The sequence below is a fragment of the Pinus tabuliformis genome, chromosome J (assembly GCF_031772625.1).
Source record: "Pinus tabuliformis cultivar Carrire ecotype Pingquan chromosome J, CPIR1, whole genome shotgun sequence".
Taxonomy (NCBI): domain Eukaryota; kingdom Viridiplantae; phylum Streptophyta; class Pinopsida; order Pinales; family Pinaceae; genus Pinus; species Pinus tabuliformis.
In genome coordinates, this window is record NC_142295.1 from 298,666,687 (window position 1) to 298,686,983 (window position 20,297).

Below are 20,297 nucleotides of genomic sequence, written 5' to 3' on the forward strand. Positions count from 1 at the left end.
TTGGGTGCCTTGTCAGACTTAGAGTTGTGAGGGGCTCAGAGGTGACAAATTGGCATCGATTAGACATAGAGGATGGATGCAGGGTCTAATTGGAATTTCATGTGATCTGACGACTTTCTTGACAACAATGACCATAATGGTGCCCTACCATCCATTATACAAATCAATAAATAAATTGAATTTAGTGCCACCATGTGTCAAGTTGTGATTGGGTGTGCTGACATCATGATGATATCACTATATGGTGGGGACATAATCATATAGGGGAATGGCACTGATGTGGGATGATGATGTGGATTGGTGAGGTGAGGTGGTGAGGAGACATGGAAGTAGGCGATAATGCGGTGAGCAGAGTGTATGGGAGTTTCAAAATGGTGAGGTGATGTGGGTTAATGGTGGTTGATGTCCTAGTGTGTCCACCCTCCCCCACCAAGTGTTTTTCACATGGTGGTGAGGGTGGTTTCGTACACCACCCACTAGGGCATGTAGCTAATGCTGGCCCACCAGATGTCCTGAGCAGTATTCCACCTCATTACCTACAAGAATTAACCACCATGTAGGTCGATGATGAAGTGCAATATGTGTCATCGATCTATGCAGTCCATGGTTTGTAGGATCTAAGGGATGCACAACTTCTGAGTTGATCTCAAGGTGACATCACGAGACCCAAAGTGTCACACTAACACCATCTAATGATTTTTTATTTTATTTTTTGTATCTTGTGTGGTCTCCTAATCAGATATTGGCACCAACAAAGATCATGTGAAGAATGTCATTCTAGAGCCAGAGGGAGATGAGGAGAAAGTAAAGTATAAGAAGAATGAAGACAAGGAAAAGAGAATCTTGGTAGATTCCATAAAGGATCACTTGATTCCTCATGTTGCTACATTGAAGATTACCAACAAAGTATATGATACTCTGGTGGGATTGTATGTAAGCAACAACACTAGTAGGAAGTTAACCTTGAGAAATCATCTCTGAAATGTGATGATGACTAGATAAAATTTGTTGTCGCATATCTTATGAGATTCTCCCAAATGAGAAATGAGTTTGTAACCATTGGAAATACCATTGACGATACAAAGCTAGTTATAATGACTCTCAATGGATTTCCCACATCATGGAATCCATTTATTCAAGGAATTTTTTCACGAGAAAAATTGTTCAAGAGAAGGTCATATTGTTGTCTAGGAATAACTTGCAGAATCCATAAGATGAAGAAACTCGAGCTCTTACATCCCACACAAGGAAATGAAAAGGAAGAAGGAAATTTGGAAAGCTTGATGAGGATAATACAAGTAGAAGACCTGCTCCTATTCAAGATTAGAAGAAGAAGGATATGTCAAAGGTCAAGTGAATCATTTGTCATGATTTTGGCCACTATTCCTCCTAATGTCTTGAGAAGAAAAGGAAGGGAAAGAAGAATGCATCAACAACCAATGATGATGATGATGATGAGCATCCACCTCATAAGAAGTCAAAGGAATTTTTCCTTTAGAAACTATTACCAATAGTAGTGATGTTTGGTTTGTGGAAAAAGCACATGATAGATTTCCAAGACTCTCTTACAAATATTTTAAAGAGAAAGTTGACAATTCTCTACAATCCTCAGATCAAGAGATAAGTACTTTATATTTTTTTATCTCTTGGTTATTATTATTACTTTTATTTTTTAGTCAACATGTTCTCGTTGTATTTTCATTGGTTATGATTTTTCTTCCATGGCCTCATAAATCAAGTTTGCAAGTACATCATGAAGGCTACCAAAGAAATGATTCATGCAGAAAATGGAAGCATCAGGAAGTACAAAGAAAATTTTGTGACAAGAGGGTTCTCCCAGTAAGAGGGAGTGGGCTAAAAGGATATTTTTGCTCCAGTCACTAGATGGTCAGGTTCTTGTATAAACTAATGGTTCAAGAATAGACTAAGCAAGAGTGATTGGTGTTTGAAAGGAGAAATTGTGCATATTATAGAACATCCAGTACCATGCTAGATGATCAAAAGAACTTCCAGTTCTAAGGGAGTAGACAGCTAGGTAGAGTGGAAGGAGAAAAATTCCTAGAGGATGTCATGAGTTGAGATTGTTAGAGATGGGAGGTCTCTAGGATTTGTATGATTTCTATGAAGGGATCATGTCAGACAAAAGAGTATACTTAAGTGACAGAGGGAGAAAAAGTGGCAGAAAAACTTGCTTACGTGACAAAGGAATCATCTTAGATGACCAAATATCAATCTACTTTAGCTTCAGAGGGAGCTGGCCTTGAGGGTTGAGATGAAGAATTTTGGTCTAATGCTTTATTTCTTGGGAATGGAGGTGTGGTAGAGACCAAATGAGATCTTCCTTGGATAAGGGAAGTACATAGTCCATATTTTGAGGAGATTTGTAATGATGGATTGTAAATGCATGGCTACACCTATGATGACCAATCTAAAGAAGCTAAGTGATTCTGCTTTAGATTCAGATTTGAGGGATCCCGTGATGTACAAGTTGTTGATTGGATCCTTGATGTACCTAGTTAACACCAAGCCACATATTTTCTTTGTAGTGTGTTGACCATGTCCACATGTCAATAGTTACAAGCAACAAAGTACACAACAATGGACAAAAATTGTTGAGTCATTATCATCATTATAGTCCCAAATTCTACAAAATTATTTTAAAAAAGGATTATAGTATGACTATGAAGCCATGTAAAAAAACCTAGGTAAGACTTTGATTCTTAACAAAGGATTTTACTTTAGGGAGTTTTTTAACCTCCCTAAATTATTTGTGTTTCTAAACATGAATAATTAATAGATTTTTTCTCCCAAACATCCCCTAAAGATAACGTGTTATCCTCTGATAAGGTCTTAGGTGAGTCTTAGTGTTATCGAGAATGTATTTTTATCATACTAGATCATGTTTCTTGTGTGGCAGAATTTGGTTCAGTCTCAAAGGTTGTGTCTATTGTAAAATTCCCCTTCTAAGGGTGATTATTGTAATATCTTGATGTAAAATTGTTGTCTAGGAATGTTCTTGGTGAATGGTTACTCATAATTAGACACCATTGCCAAAATATTTTTAGTTCCACTTAGAGGGTGGAAAATATATGTGTAATCCCCTCTTAAGTCTTTTATTAATTTTCTGGCAAAATTAAAATAAAAAAGAAAATTAATTAGCCAGAAATTAATTAAAAAAATTTAAATGAGAAAAAAATAATTTCTCTCCAAGTGAAAAAATAAATTTTGGAGAAAAGTGACCTTCCCGAGAAAGAATAAATTTGAAGGACTCAATTCCAAGTAGAAAAATCCCTCAAAATTTTGTGGATCCAGAAGAAATTAATTTTCTGAGGTCCTCCATCAAAGGAAAAATCAATTTTTTAAGAAAAATCAAACCTTTGGACCATGGTGGTTAAGTCAAGGATCAATTTTCAAGGAAAAAAGGTTGGAAAAAATATTTTTTGGACCGGGATCAATGCCTTCATCAACAAATTCGAATTTTTCTTCTAGATCAAGGGACAATATTTAATTTTGGCATGGACCAAGCAACAATTATTAGTTATTCTCCAAGATCAAGGAAACTAGTTGTTATTTCCACTTGGAGGGGTTTGATACTCTCATTTTCTATATAAGGAATCCATTGATATCCTCATCGTATCATGTAATGTAAGGAAAAATGTTAAGAAAATTGTGAGTCAAGATGTTGGATGTAATTTCTCTTATGCATTGATAAAAAGTCTTTGGGGGTCAATTCACGGTGTCTCTCGTTCAATGATCTATGGTATGTGTTGAATATGTTTTAAGCTCTAATTGGTTGATTTCAAAGATTGTCATTTCATTAGCCACTAGTTGGAATAACTATTTGCACATGTATTTTGCATTAGTTACTGAAACACTCTAAATCTAGCTGATCTAGCAGGTATCTCTAGGTCTTCTTGGTTTCTTGTGTGAATCAAACCCCTATGAGTTAACAATCTATCATCAGATTATTCAGCCCTTGGAAGCCCCAAGTACATAGACTTTGAAGTGACTTCACCTTGTTTGGCTTGGCTCATGGGCTTATCTAAGGATTTGTGTGCATCAACTTGTCCGTGACATAAGGCATAAAATTAAAAAAAAAAAATATCCACTGAAAAGTTTTCTTATTTAATGGTTTAATTGTGCAATATAATTAGATATATTTATTTGTAAATATTGTGAGTAACTTTGTAAATAATATTTACTACCCCTTCAAATTATTTGTAAATAATGTTTGCGCATAGATGTAGCCTTTTAATATCTAACTTAATTCATTTAGTAGATCTTGTATATACTTTTGGAAATTTATCTTGCTTGTTTTGTAGATCTAAAGGCCAGGGTTTCAATTTAAGGTTTCTTGATAATTTCTTGATAATAATTTTTTTGTTTAAATGAAACAATTTGGTAATGAAAAGATCGAAAAGAAAAATTATCTTTTTTGTTTTGTAGATCTAAAGGCAAGGGTTTTGATTAGAGTTTCTTGATAATACTTTTCTTTATAAATAGAACTTCGACGTAAATCACATAAAGAGAAACATTTGTCGACGTGTTTCGAACCAACAATACTTTTCTTGTAAGTGGATCGAAAGATCAGAGAAAATATAAAATAAATATAAATATCAAACTCTCCTTCTCTATGTTCATCCCTGGCTGCTAGGGTTTGAGAAACGGCAAATGCGAATTTGGGTTTTTTCTTCGAAATCGAAAATTTATTTTGAAACCCGTCCTCTTCTATGGTGCCAAAATCCTTTTGGGTTTGGATGATTTACAGAGAAAATCGAATTTTGTATGGACGTCTGCAAATTTCTTGAAGTTAAATCAAATTTGGAAGTCCCTCCATCTTTCTATATTCACATTTCTTCTTTAGCTCGACGGCTAGGGTTTTCAGTAATCTGGTTTTCTTCTTTAGCTTGACGACTAGGGCATATCCCTTTTAGCTGGTGCTAATAACTTGGATGTTTGGCAGTTTGAATCTTTTTCTTTGAGAGTCGTCCTCTCTTTCTTAGCAGATCAAGGTAGTTCTGAAGACTCAGTTTTGATTTCTGAAGAAGAATTCTATTCCGTGGAAGTCATCTTCAAATTTTTGCAGCAGAATCGATTTCCTAGGAGAGTTGTCTTCATGTTTCGATCCTGCATGAAAATTTCAGTAGTTTGAGCAAACCCAAAGGCAAATAAATTTTGAAAAAGGGAAACCGTTAAAGTTTGGAATTTAATCTTTTCCTTGCCGTAATTTTTTTAGAGAGATATTTTTTTTTTTAAATGGTTATAAATATTTTCTATGAGTATTGAGAACGGATATCAAAAAAAAGGGTTGTTTTTAGGGCGATATTTTGGATTTTCGGCCAGAAAGGTTACCCATTAAGTTTGTGATTTCAATAAATTTTTATCAAATTTTAAATAAAATAAAAAAAAAAAAACTCACCAGAAAAATTTCCAAAAAATCTCGATTAAAAATCTTCTTTTGTAAATCTAGCTCATTTAAAATCACTGATTTTTTTGAACTAGGGAATTTTGTTAAATTAATTGCTATAGTATTGTAAAGTTCCTCATTCGATATTTGCAAACTTTGAGGATGTGGTATTTAAATTCTATTTTGTAAACCCTTCTTTAAGGTTCTTCTAAGCCCTCTCATTCGTTAGGGGGGTTTTTATTTGATCATTTATCTACTAACCTAGTACGTAGATCTCATTACTAACTTATCCATTTTTCATTTTATGATATTTAGTTTTTATACTTAGATGTTACGTTAACATGCTAATTGATTTTGCCTTGATCTAATTATTTGGTGTTTTTACTAGCTATTTCATTGAATTCGCATTTTATTAATTGATCAAATTTGCAAATTAGTATTTCCATAAAAATTGTTCTATTTTGTCATAGATCCAATTTGTATTGCTTCATTGGGTAAATGTTTATTTTATTTGCTTCATTCATCATTGGCATAAATTGATTATAATAAAATAAATTGTGCTTAAAGTGCTAAGTCTTCATCTAATTGTATAAGTGGATTGTTATTTGTTATCAGTAAACTTTAAAGACATTTCACATTTTGAAGCATCTTTAATTAAGCTCATTGAAACATTTGCACCATAGATTAGGCATCTTAGATCTTGCACTTCACATAGATAGGTCTTGCATTCATCTTGCACTTTCTCATTTCTATCAGTGGGTTATTGTATCCAGAATTGTGGCCTTGTTCATCTATTTGCAAGTTTCATATTTCATTCTTGTGCTTGTCCATTTTATGCTTTGAATGACATATTATCCTTGATAATCTTTACTAGAAGTACAAGTTATATCTCCTTACAAGTTCTTATCAAGTATTATTGCTCGTATTCTAGTTGGCTATAATCTTTTGAATTTTCGTACTAACATTCTCCTTGCAACATTTGTCTATTTGGTAATTTGATATATCGATTTCTATTGTGCAAGTGTTTTCTAATTTCAAGGCACTAGTATATCACTGAAATATCTTAAATAATCTAATTGTTGTGCTTATCAATCTTACTTTCCATCTAATTTACTCAAGTTGTTAGGATATTTATTTGTATCTCTTAAACCTATTGGTTCTCAACAAGTTCTTCATCATTTTGTCTTCAGGGACTATCCCCTTAGCTTGCTTTTAGGAGATAGCTTAAATGGAGTGGGCAAGGATCAGACTGACAACCCTTTCCCTGAGCGTTTTTGCATTGCATGTACAATTCAATAAACAACATAGTGAATGTCTTAAACTAGTATATGATTGAGCTAATGCAAGTGCATTGGGTTGCAGTGAAGCATGTGTTGAGGTTCCTGTGTGTTACAACTAGACATGGTCTGAGATATGTCTTAGGTGATGAAGTGAGGCTGCAAGGATATACGAATTTAGATTAGGATAGCAATGAAAAGGATAGAAAGAGAATGATGGGGTATTGCTTTAGCTTGGGATTAGCTATGATATCATGGTTTAGCATGAAGAAAAATTTTGTGACACTTAGTACAATAGAGGTAGAGCATATTGCAGTCAGTGTTGCAAGTTGTGAAGTAAAGTGGGTTCAAAATATTCTTGCAAGACTAATCCATATTAGATCACTATATTTTTTTTCATTTATCTCAATTCTTTCAGAGTGGAAAAAGTGGAGGAAATGGCTCTGAGGACCATATTTACTGGTGAGACCCAGTTTGGTGAGTTGGGGTTTGAAACACTCCTAGAGCATTTTGAGGCATTAAATGATGTTTTTGGTAGTATAACTTGGTTTCTTTAGATAATAATCTTTTCCCCTATTCTACACATAGAGACCTTTCCAACAGCGCAAGAATCGTGTCAATCAGAGTCTATATGTGAAAGTTATGCCACTTAGAAATTGACCTTCCTATTTTCACCACTATAATTTGAGAGAATGTCATGTTAGCCCCCATTATTCATGGAAAAGGAGCTAGCCACATGATTATTATGTAGAAGACTCTTGAAGGGTCTATATTAACTTTGGTTAAGAGTTAAGGTAGTCAAACCTAATCACTAGTAGGTTATCAAGCTGTGTTATAAACGGGCCACTAGGAGGAAAAGGATTTCCATTCTTTTGAGTGCATTTGTGCCATAGATAAGGAAAAATAGCCAAGAGAGATAGGAGGTAGAGCACATAAAGAGGATTTGTGCATTTTAGCAGCCCACAGGCCACAAACCATACTTTTTTGTACTTGCAGCCATATTTCCATTCAGAGAAAGGGAGTGGAGTGGCCTCACCTTCTAATGGATTTTTTCTCCCAAAAGGGTTTCCTAGAGCATATCTTGTGTCAAATTTGTGTGTGTTTGTGTGATATTTTATTTCATTTTTCTCTATTTTTTGTATAATTTTAAATTCACATGCATGCACTATTAACATTAAATCTACAAATCCAAAAATCTAATAAAACTATAATAGTGTATAATTTCATATTTTAAATATAATTTTATCATATCTATTGTGACAAATTGTCCAATGGAATATCCATGGAGTTTATGGATCAAGTGATATTTGACCAAGTCGCTTCATCTGACACACGGTGCAGAGAGTAGTAATGAAGCTCCAGTACATATCCACAGATGAGCATATTGCTTACATCCTCACCAATCCTTTGTATAAAGTGAAGTTTTCATACTTCAAAGACAAACTTGGAATGATGTGGAATGTCACCCTAGTTGAGAGGGAGTGTTGATGTCTTTGCAAAATCAGGCGGGTCATCTCTTGAGAAGCCACGCTAATTTGGGTGGGTCATGCTGATTTTGCTAGGGTAGATGGATACATTCACCTGAGTTGTCATGTTGATTTGAATGGACCATACTATACTTGGTCAGGGCTAAATGGCTCAGGGAAAATATAGGATTGGACAAACCTTCTCTTGAGAAGCCATGAAGGACTTCAGTACCAGAGGAGATTGATATAATTCACCAAAGAAGCCATGAAGGACTTTGGTTGGGCCATGTTGATTTGGCCATGGGTGAAGGGTCTCCGGGAAGATCCTCTCCTAAGAAGCCATGAAGGACTTTGGCTAGGTCATGTTGATTTGGCGAGGGATGATTGATACATTTACCTAAGAAGCCATGCTGATTTGGCTATGCCATGTTGATTTGGTCAGGGGTAAATGGCCTAGGATACTCACATTGCCTACTCTAGGATGGAGCGATCTATTGACATGCATGGGAGGAATCACATTGCCTACTCTAGGATGGAGTGATCTATAGACATGCATATGAGGAGTCACATTACCTACTCTAGGATGGAGTGATCTATAGAAGTGAATATGAAAATAAACTACATCAAAAATATAGCAAGCTCATGAATTTTTTTTGTGGAATGAGAAATTTTAGCTAAGGGGAAATATGTTTGCATCCAAGGAGAATACCTCCCCCACTATGAGGGAGTGTTGAATTTTTGTAGCATCGGGAGGTATTCCCACATGCTAAGTCAACCTAGAAGAATTATGAAGAATTAAATAAAGATTTGAATTTTAAAATGAAAAGTCAACCCAAATAGGTCAACCTGGCCTAGAAGGGTGAAGGGATGTGTCCCTTGGGTTAATTCAACCCATTTAACTAGTATAAATAGATGATGTCATTTCTCATTTTCTCCACGAAAAAAGAGCAAGTCTGAGCAAGGAGAATTCTATTTTGGAGGTCATTCTCCATTTTTTATCTCTCTCTCTTGGCCACATGTTCAAGGAGAAGATTGAGTTGTTTTGGGTCGAATTGACCAGACCTTGAACGATTTCTTTGACTAAGGATTGATCACAGATCACTGATCATAGAAGGGTTGCACGTATGGATTTTTCATCGCATTTTTACCAACCGCAAGATGCACATATAGGGTTGACTGCAGAACTAATGTCTGCAAGCCAAGGTTGACTACAAGGCCAAACATTGAGCATGAGGCTAAATTTTATTGCAGACTGTAGTTTGACTAGTTCTTTAACCATTTTCACTGGTTTGACCAACATTGACTCATTGGAGATTTACCAAGTTTGACTAGAATTTGTACCTGGATATTGTCACGGATTTATAAACAAACTAGATTTGTAAACCTTGTTGAAGAATAATTTCTCCTAAAAGAAAATTTGTTTGGTGTTCTCCCAAGGTTGGATTTCACAGGGTAAAAATATTGTCTCCATTCTGCATGTCTGACTTTTTATGATCCTTATTGTTTCTACTACATTTATTGTTGATATTTTGTGTATAATTGTTCAATGATATTAATGGCATGAGATAAATTGTTTGAAGAGATCACTAGGTAGTAATTATCAGAACATAAAATTGGTTTCTACTGCACATCTTGTATAAAATTCAACAATTGGCACTCAAAAGGGAGAATGTTAAGGGTTTTCTTATGCAATGAAGGGATCTAGAGTGTTAATGCACACTAGCTAGGAAATCATTTGAGAGTTAGTGGAAGTCGTGTACTCAATGAGGAAGAGGGACTTATGTTATAAGTTTGATGTGAAGGAAAGTGACCTTCAATGTCATTGTTTTCTTGAGTGAATTATGGTCCCCCTTGTGATATCATGGTCTGACTACAAGGTCGCTAGCTATAAAAATATAACGTCATAACTAAACCTATAGTTGGGTGGAAAATATATTACCCATATCTAGTTGGAGGCATTTAATTATCTAAATAAGTGTCTCCACATAACGTAAGTTCATTTGTTGACATCTAAATTAATATATGATATTTCATATCATGGTTCTATGAAAAATGAAATGAAGTTGTATGTATGATTGCATTAAAGCAATGAAAAATAAAGGTAGTGATGTATGAGAAACTTGGCATCTTGTACATATGACACCCAAGATGGCAGAGCCTTAACAAACCTCTAGCTAAGTTATCTCAACTGGGAAGGAGGGGCTAAGGGATTTCACCTTAAAATTAGTACAAAATTTGGTTGGTGAATAAACCCTTAGTAATTCTATCTTTGGTAGAAAGGGATAAGGGCCTTAAGAAAATTTACATAGAGACAAGTTACCTTATCTTAGTCAAATTGACAAGCTTCTAATGAATTGCCCAAAATATATAAATAAGACTGAGTCATCTTAGTCTTCACAAAATATTTTAAGATAAGGGTTGCAATACTCATTGATGAACATAGATCCCAAAGAATCTATATTAAGGGCCATCTTGTGTTCCCTAGTCCTCACTAATTTGATTGATATACTTCAAGGCTTCCTAATGAGATTATGTTTTGTAGCTAATAGATATATAAGAGAGAAGACATGAAAAGTAAAACCTAAAGGCCTTCCTCATCCAACGTCGAGTATTGGATTTCTTGAAAACATTATACCAAGAGGTAGCATCCCTCTTTCTTCGGTGTAGTTGGACCCTAAGCTCCTAGGAGTAACATGCACCACCCATCAAGCTCACCAAAAATTCAAGCAATTTTCCTCAACCTCATTTTGTGATGAGGCATTGGTTCAAGTTGAATTGAAATGTGTCACATTGAATTTCTCTTGAGAGAATAAGAGTTATGGATTTCCATAATATTTAGCATTGAAGCTGCTCCACAATCCAATCTAGTTTATTTCTATCTTGCCTCTATTGTCAAGAGGTCGATTTCCATGATTGAAAATTGACAACTAACCCCATTTTGGGGATAGCTAGGAATGTGCTTCTACCTGTCACCTTCAATACTAGAGTATACCTCTCAGTCCTAGGGAGAAACAAAAAGAAAATCCAATTTACTACTCCTCTCAAAGCACACACACACACACACATGAGTGATCAACTCCTCTTTGGTGAACTGGTTTTCATGCTCACCCAAATGATAAATCTTAATTATAGCTTGCAATTATAGCTTCCATTCTTGTTTGGTGAATATAAGGTAAATTTTGCTTGATAGGACTTGATCTTGTGGTGAAGCTTGGGTATTTAAACCCCCCCAACAAGTCATACAAGATCTTGGAAATCAAGTGATGAATATTATGAAAAGAGAGATGTCAATATTTTCTCCTTAGCCATTTGTAGGCCTCCTACAAGCTAAATTTACAACCCTTTATTACTTTGGGAGCACATTCATAATAGAGTTAAATTGACTATATGGGATGACGAAATCCATTAAATTGATAGCATGATTTTGAGAATCAAGGAATAGTTGAATAAGATGGAATGGTTACATTTATGAATCCCCATATTCTGTTATGAACTAGGCCATGAACATATCCATCTTAGGCTTCAAATTTCAAAATCCCATAATTGGTTTGAAACTTCTTGGAGAAGCTACTCAACTGAGTGAGACTTATTAATGTGGCTAGAAGCCATTCATTTCTAAGTGGTATACATGATTGGTCCAAGCAATTGCTTCAAGGGCCATTTTGATAATTTTGGAAACTCCTCTTTTAGGATTGTACCCTTCATTAATTTGGTAATGACTTAAAGAGACCAAATTTGGAGAATTATTAAGCTTCCTAGGTTCTTATGGAAGGAGGTCATCAAAGTATGTTTTAAAACTACATAATATTTCTTTCTTCTTTTGGAATTACTCAACCTTATGGTTGTAAGAACTAATTTTTACACGAAGAAATATAGTCATAAAGTGGGAGTGAGAATTGGTTTGATGTCAAGATGAATTTATAATTTAATAGGGCTTGTAGGAAAGCCAAAGTTGACAAGCCTCCTTATTTGTTCCCATATACAACCTTGTGTCACCCTCCATAAAAATGGGTCAGGAAATCCTCATCATAGATTTACATTTAATTGAGAATTGGGTCATTCAAGGCTTGGGTAAATAATTGTTTGTAATGAGATGGGGCTTGCAAGCCTCAAATTTTAGCTAATATATATAGGAGTGCGTGTGTGAGTGTGTGGCTTGTTAATAAATAAGTGCAAGATAGGAAGGCCACACATGTGATCCTTTGGCCTTAAATTTGGCCTTGTATAGGCCCAATAACTATTTTTGGAATTGGGCCATAAACTTTTTTAGAAATGTGTTGTCATTGATGGAAAAGGTGATGATGATGAAGACAAGAGCAGAGAAGATTGCAAGAAGAATGAAGATCAACTCAAGGTATGTAGAAGGAAAAGGTTGATATGGTGGAGGTTTTTGAAGCAATTTATTGGATAGAAAATCATCTCAAACACAATTGGGATCCACTTAGATAGAAAGAGATCTGAAAGAGCATTCTAGTGGTATATGCAAGTTTCAAAATGACCTCCTATATTACAAGTTATTTCCAGTCAAATTCTAGTACCCCCAAAGTCAACATTGCAGAGTTAAAATGGAGAAGGACCCTTTAGCACATGTTAAGTTTGGTTTTTTTCCAAAAGTAGCGGATCTAGTTGGCGGAGTAGCCAAACGGAGGGCTGGGAAAATATGGCCTAAACAACAAAGCAGCGGAAATCATTTTTATTGGATGTTGGTGGAGTCCCACATAACATCTCACCTCGACAGGAGTCTTCCCCAGAAGGTTCAAAAGGTGTGCGCATAAGGGAAGCCCGGGATGAAATAACTCTGGGTGGAGTCAGCAAGTGTCAGGTGCGTTTGATTGGCATATGTTTTGTAGCAGCCACCCATGTGGACAACTCATCCCAGAGGGACCTTCCCAGAAGAAATCAAAGTTGCACAATAGAGGAGTGGTTGGGATGATGCAAGCTCGAGATGATGTAAGGTTGAGCAATAGAGACACCCACAATTGCTTGGAATAGTTTTAAATTGGGAGGCCCCCACCTGACAATGAAGCCCAGGAAAGCTTTCCTAGAATAATTTTAAGTAGTGCAAGAGGTGAGGCCTAGGATGGTGTCAAGTTGGGATAGCATGGGGAATAGTAGCAACAAAAGAAACCAATAGGAAAATAATCAGCCTCTCATGGCAATCACAACAGTGCAAAGGCTTGAATCTAGTGTTTTTTTTAACATTAAAAAAGGAAATTGGTCGAAAAAACACAAGGCCTAGGACCCTTTCTCTCTCCTATCTCAGAGGACACATCACAACATTTTATTGGCCCAGGATGATGTTAGCATGATGTTAGTAAGGAGGAAGCATCACAATTTTTTTTAGCATTTTCAAGTACCCTAATAGGCCAAATTAGGGTGACATGTCTCATTGCTTTGAAGGCACCATATAGCATCTATGATGTAAGCATGACATCATCCCAACACCTTATTTCAGAAGAATTATACAGTGAACAAAGGAGGAGGCTCTGGGCTAACTAGGCATTGGGCATATGTGGAATTGACAACATCAACCCGACCTGCTCATTGATTGGTGCATAGGAACGACAGGCAAACCCACAGTGACTCATCATCCCTGCAGGAAAATCCTAGAGGAAAAAAAAGGCACACAAAGGAATGTGGTTAGGATGAAGAACCTAGGAAATGGAAAGATTGTCAATAGGTGATGTTCTATCAAGTAACGAAGAGCACTCCAGGACATGGTTTCAGAATTATTTTGTGTGTTTTGTGGACAAGGGTCTTTGACCTATAAACAATAAAAAAATAATGCATTCACATTTAAAAGGATTAGCTCAATATTCATGAGCGGGTCGACAACTATGAGTTAATTCTTTGGGGATATAACATTAGAAGAGCTCGCGGAGGTTAATTTGGAAGTGTTCTTATTTAAAAGCCTTTGGGATTTTGGGTGAATCAATCAACAACTATGTAATTTTTTCGTTTATGTCGTATACAACATTGCACTAAAATAATGAAAAACAAGGCATGAACAAGTTGGAACCTTTGATGCCAGCATGGACATATTTGATGGAAGACCTGGCATAATAACCAAAGTTGGGGATCACTAAAAACATAAAAGCTTATCTAAATCATGTAACCCGCTGGAATTAAGAAAAGCAACAGTTTAACTGAGTTCTTCTCAGGGAAACAATAGAGCAGAGTTTGTTGACTTGGAGAGCATGTTCAGAATACATATTTTGAGCTTGACAAAGGAAAAAATAAAATATTCATGCAACTATTAAAGTTGAAGATGACTAAAGTTCAATTCCAAAAATATCAGTCAAAATTCTTTACAAGCATAATCTATTAAGCAAATGGTGTATGGGTTTGCAAATTGAGAAAGTGTGTTAGTGATGTTGTTAGTGTCATATTGCTAAAGTTTTTGGTGATGGTGGTTTTGGTGAGTGTTTGAGAGACAAACTAATTTACTTTGTAATAAGACTGGATTCATGATTTGAGTATGAAAATTGTATGAAAGATGAATCATTGAGGTCATGTAAGTTGTAGCTTGCAATTCAACGGTTATAGCTCCTTCCAATAGTTGTTGGTAAATACTTAGGAGTTGAAGTTCCTTTCAATGGTAATTGATAAACTTAGGGGTTGAATCTCCTTTCAGTTGTAGTTGATAAATTAGGGGTTAGTTGTTTTCTGATAGTTGTAGCTACATAATTTTTGTAACAATAAGTAGTAGCTTTCCTTGTGAAGTAATTTAAAGGAAATCGTTGTGCATGAAATCCTTTCCGTGGACAAAAATGATCCCTCTAGTCCTATGGGAGGATCTAGAAACTATAGAAGACAACTACATGCAATCTTTCCTAATTCATACTAGAAAATACAAAGGAGGATAGATCTCCTACCTCTCTCTGATGCTAATACCATTGTTGTCGACCTTGACTCTTTGGCTTCCAAGCTCATGATCTCCTCTTTACTGGTGTGGATGAGTGCCTACAAGAAATATCAAGTGGAGACAAAAAAACTATACAAAGCATAACATTTTCTTATACAAATTATGTTACAAATCAAGGAGCATCACAATAAATGGACAATAATTGACACATTTATGGAAAGAAAACACATATTGTATTATTAATAGATGAAAAAGGGAGCATTACAACCAATGAAGCCTTGATGTTGGAAGCCTCCTTCAAGTGAGATTCCAAGTCCAAGCCTTATCCTTCAATGATCCAGGTGGCTCCAGAGAGACACACAAGACAAAGAGGGCTTATGAACACTCGAAAATCAAAGTGCTCGGAATGACTTCGACCTAGGACCAGAGCGTAGATCTCGTCATTCTGATGCCAACGATCTGAACGACGCTCCAATCCGAGTACGAATGAAGGAGATAGAAGCAGGGATTCAATTATAGAGTTCAGGCTTCTGTGATCCATATCAAGTTTGTGAGAGATTTTTCGGCGAAAATCACATGGAATACCATTTGTTGACGCGTTTCAAACCAACTAGTGTGGTTCATCGTCAGGACAAGTTGAAGAAACAGATCCAACCTAGCAAGTTAAATAGTCTGAGCAGAGCCTCCAACAGCTAACTTGACCAACGGCTAGTTTGACTCTAGGACCGGGGTCAAAATTATTTTATTAATTTAATTAGTAATCTCTGGGATCAATATATAAATATATAAAATTTTAATGGGTATTTAGTTCAAAAAATATTATAAAAATTATAAGTTAATTAGTATTTAAAGGAAATCTAGTTAAATAAAGGACCTTATAATATATGAATAAATTGAATAAATATATAAAAAATAATTTTATTTAAAAGAATTATTAAAAATTACAAGTTAATTAGTTACATAAAGGGCATTATAATATCATAATAAAATAAAGTAATATCAAAAGGATGTTAGGTTAGTTAGAAAATTATTTAAAAAGTATAAGCTTATTAGAATTTAATTGGAAAATTAGTTATGTAAAGGACCTTATAATAAATTATATGCATAAATAAAAAAAATATATATATATATAATTGAAAATGGTGAATATTTAGAAGAATTATTAAAATTAAAAGAAAGTTAGTACCAAAGGACCTTATAAGTTATAAGAAATGAGAAAATTAACACTATAAATAAATAAATAAATAAATAATAATAATAATAATAATAATAAAAAAAAATAAAAAAATAAAAAAAAAAAATAAGTAAATAATTAAATAAATAAAAATAAAAATAAAATAAAATAAAGATATAAATATAAATATAAAAAAATAAAAAAAACCTAAGGAGGAGGGCGGAAAAACAACTAGGAAGGGAGTGCTAGGACCCAACACCTACTGATTTTCCAACCATCCTCCCTATTGAGATTGCTTGGCCTCTTTTCAATCTCAAGCGCTTCCTTAAATTTACGACGATGGAAATGCGAAACCTTAGCAATAACACTAGCCTCCTCAATACAAACATGATGATTAGTTTTCTCAGCTGCTTGATGTCTTTGTTGAGAATGGTTATAGTAGATACATGGGTGAGAGAGCTTTCCTTAAAGCTTCCAAGAATTCTCTGACTAAAAGGGAACCGAAGGAACGAATTCCAGGTGTCCATATTCCGTATGTTCAGGGGGCCACTGATAGAATTGGAAGGAGTCTCAGGAAGCATGGTATCCCTGTGACTTTTAGGCCCCTGAACACCATTCGTATGTCCCTCAGATCGGTGAAGGATCCTATCGACTCTAAGGATATGAAAGGTGTTTATATGATCCCTTGTTCCTGTGGAACCCCCTATATTGGGGAGACTAGTCGCTCCATTAATCAAAGGATTAGCGAGCATGCAGCGGACCTTAAGCATAGGAGAGCTAAGTCTTCCGCTTTAGCTGAACATGCTGAGAAAACCAATCATCATGTTTGTATTGAGGAGGTTAGTGTTATTGCTAAGGTTTCGCATTTCCATCATCGTAAATTTAGGGAAGCGCTTGAGATTGAAAAGAGGCCAAGCAATCTCAATAGGGAGGATGGCTAGAAAATCAGTAGGTGTTGGGTCCTAGCACTCCCTTCCTAGTCGTTTTTCCACCCTCCTCCTTAGTTTTTTTTTTATATATTTATATTTATATCTTTATTTTATTTTATTTTATTTTTATTTTTATTTTTATTTATTTATTTCTTTATTTACTTATTTATTTATTTATTTATTTTATTATTATTATTATTATTATTATTTATTTTTTTATTTTTTTATAGAGTGTTAATTTTCTCATTTCTTATAACTTATAAGGTCCTTTGGTACTAACTTTCTTTTAATTTTAACAATTCTTCTAAATATTCACCCTTTTCAATTATTTATATATATATATATTTTATTTATTCATATAATTTATTATAAGGTCCTTTACATAACTAATTTTCTAATTAAATTCTAATCAACTTATACTTTTTAAATAATTTTCTAACTAACCTAACATCCTTTTGATATTACTTTATTTTATTATGATATTATAATGCCCTTTATGTAACTAATTAACTTGTAATTTTTAATAATTCTTTTAAATAAAATTATTTTTATATATTTATTCAATTTATTCATATATTATAAGGTCTTTTATTTAACTAGATTTCCCTTAAATACTAATTAACTCATAATTTTTATAATATTTTTTGAACTAAATACCCATTAAAATTTTATATATTTATATATTGATCCCAGAGATTACTAATTAAATTAATAAAATAATTTTGACCCCGGTCCTAGAGTCAAACTAGCCGTTGGTCAAGTTAGCCATTGGAGGCTCTGCTCAGACTATTTAACTTGCTAGGCTGGATCTGTTTCTTCAACTTGTCCTGACGATAAACCACACTAGTTGGTTCGAAACGCGTCGACAAATGGTATTCCATGTGATTTTCGCTGAAACATCTCTCACAAACGAGATAGAAGCAGTCAAATTTCTGGGTTGACTTGCAGGAAACAGAGGAAAATGAAAGTTCAATGATGCTCCTGGAAATAGTCCCATTGCGTAGATATTTTCATTCTGAATCTACTACAATTTGAATGGGCTAAAATGGACTTCGGATGATGAAGTTATCACAAAAAGAAGTTGTCTTTGTTCCTCTAAAAAGGGAGGCATTTCTTCTAAAAAGGGGTTAAAATCCTTATAAAAGAAAATCGCAATCAGAGGGGTCCAAAGGGCGGACTTAAGGCCAGGCGGAAGGAACCCCCAATCAGCAATCTCCGACTTATCGGAATCGGGGGTAGGCAGTATGCGATATTGGGACTTAAGACCATGCGATATGCAACAGAGCGATTGCCGATATCGGCGCTGGCGATTGGCATCAGTGTATGCCATATGGAAGAATCGTGGGGCATAGCGATTGCGATATGATGACAGTGATTGTGATATGCTGATAGCGACGTGTGATCTCTGCTGTCAGATCGGAAGACAGATCAATGGTCAGGATGATATCAGTGATATCGGTGATCGGCGATCGACACAATCAAAGGAAAGACCCTAGGGCCATTGTGACTTGTGATAAGCGTGGACCTGACAGGAGAGTAAGGAAGATTTCATATGATTTGAGTTCTAGCTTAAAGGCTTTGTGGTTGAATTTTTCAGTGTTTCTGTGTATTATTGTTTTAACAAAAAAATGGCTATTTTTGGGGTTTTTGGGGGCGGTCCGTCCAATGCGGACCCGACCCCATCCTTAATACATTTCATTATAACAAAAATGCTTACGCAGGTAAAATGAGAGGGACGAGGTTTAACCACCTGACCCCTCCTCAACCATATGCTAACTTAACCAATGCAACCAACCATTTTCTTGGTAAATCCGCTTGCATTTTTATTTAAACTGTCATTTTCACCAGTGCACAGGGGAGAGACTATAGGGCACGAATTTCGAGGAAGAACATGGGCACGGATTTCGAGGCGACTAATTAATTTTTTAATGCAGGAACCATGAATTTTGTGGGAGGGAAAAATTTTCACTTTGTCAGAATTTGACAAGTTTTATATGGATTATACACCTCTCATCACCACGAACACGATGGCGCTATCTATTTCTTCATCAGAGTTCTGAATTTTTCGTCCATTTTTAGGGTGAAGGTGGAACCATGATTTCAGCAAAAACAACGAGCGAAACCATGAGCCTTGAAATTTCCCAAGGAGGTAAAATTTTACCATGTCGAAATATAGTCAAGTTTATACTTGTTTTTCATGGTTTTCCGCAGGGATCATAATGGCGAGATCAGATTCACCATCTAAGTTGCAGATTTCCAGTCCACCCACGGAGCAGAATCTTTGAGGAATCCCAGGGGAATCTAAAAGATTCCTTGAGCCCCAGATTCTCAACTTCTCTGAATTTGGATTTTGAACAGTCGATTTTGCACTACTCGACACCAACAATCTGATGGTGTATTCAGATTTCTCATTCTCTTATTCTATTCTTCAGCCACTTTTCTAAGTTCTAGTGCAGATGTCCACATTCATGTGTGAGCAGTCATTTTCATGTAATCGATGCCTTGAGATCGATGGTCCGAGCAGCTTCAGCAGTGTGACATCCACTTCTTCAGATGACCCTTGGTTGTGAGGTATATGATGTGTTCATGTACTTCTTCTTTAGGTATTATGCTACACAGATCCTTGATTGATGTTGATGCAGGATTTTGTTTATTACATGTTGTCATGATTCCTTTCTTGATGTGATGCGGAATCTTCTATGTAATGTACTTATTGTCATGATTTGTCATGTTATGCTTTTATATCCCTTGTTGTATGTTGATGGTATACTCTTGTTGTCATCATGTGTGTTTTGCATTGAGATCCCTTTTATTCCATGTTGGTGGGATGTTCATCATGCATGTTTTTGTGTCATACTGATAGGAGTCTTTTGACTGAGAGTTCCTGTAGTGGAACAGCTCTTAGAGCCACTCCTGCGTGAGGGAATTTTTCCTTGTATGATCGAGACATCATCTCTTCTGTACATCATCATTATTTACAACACTTAGTGCAGCGGCCTACAACATCTTGACACCAGGCATCGGAGATGTAGTCCCTCCTGGATAAACTCCGTTATCAACGTCTTATGTTTCATGTGCTAATGATTGACATGTTCCTCTTCTTTACAACATGCAGATGTATTCATTTATGTTCTTTTAAGAATGCAATTTAACACATCATGAAAGTAGAGGTCTTGGAA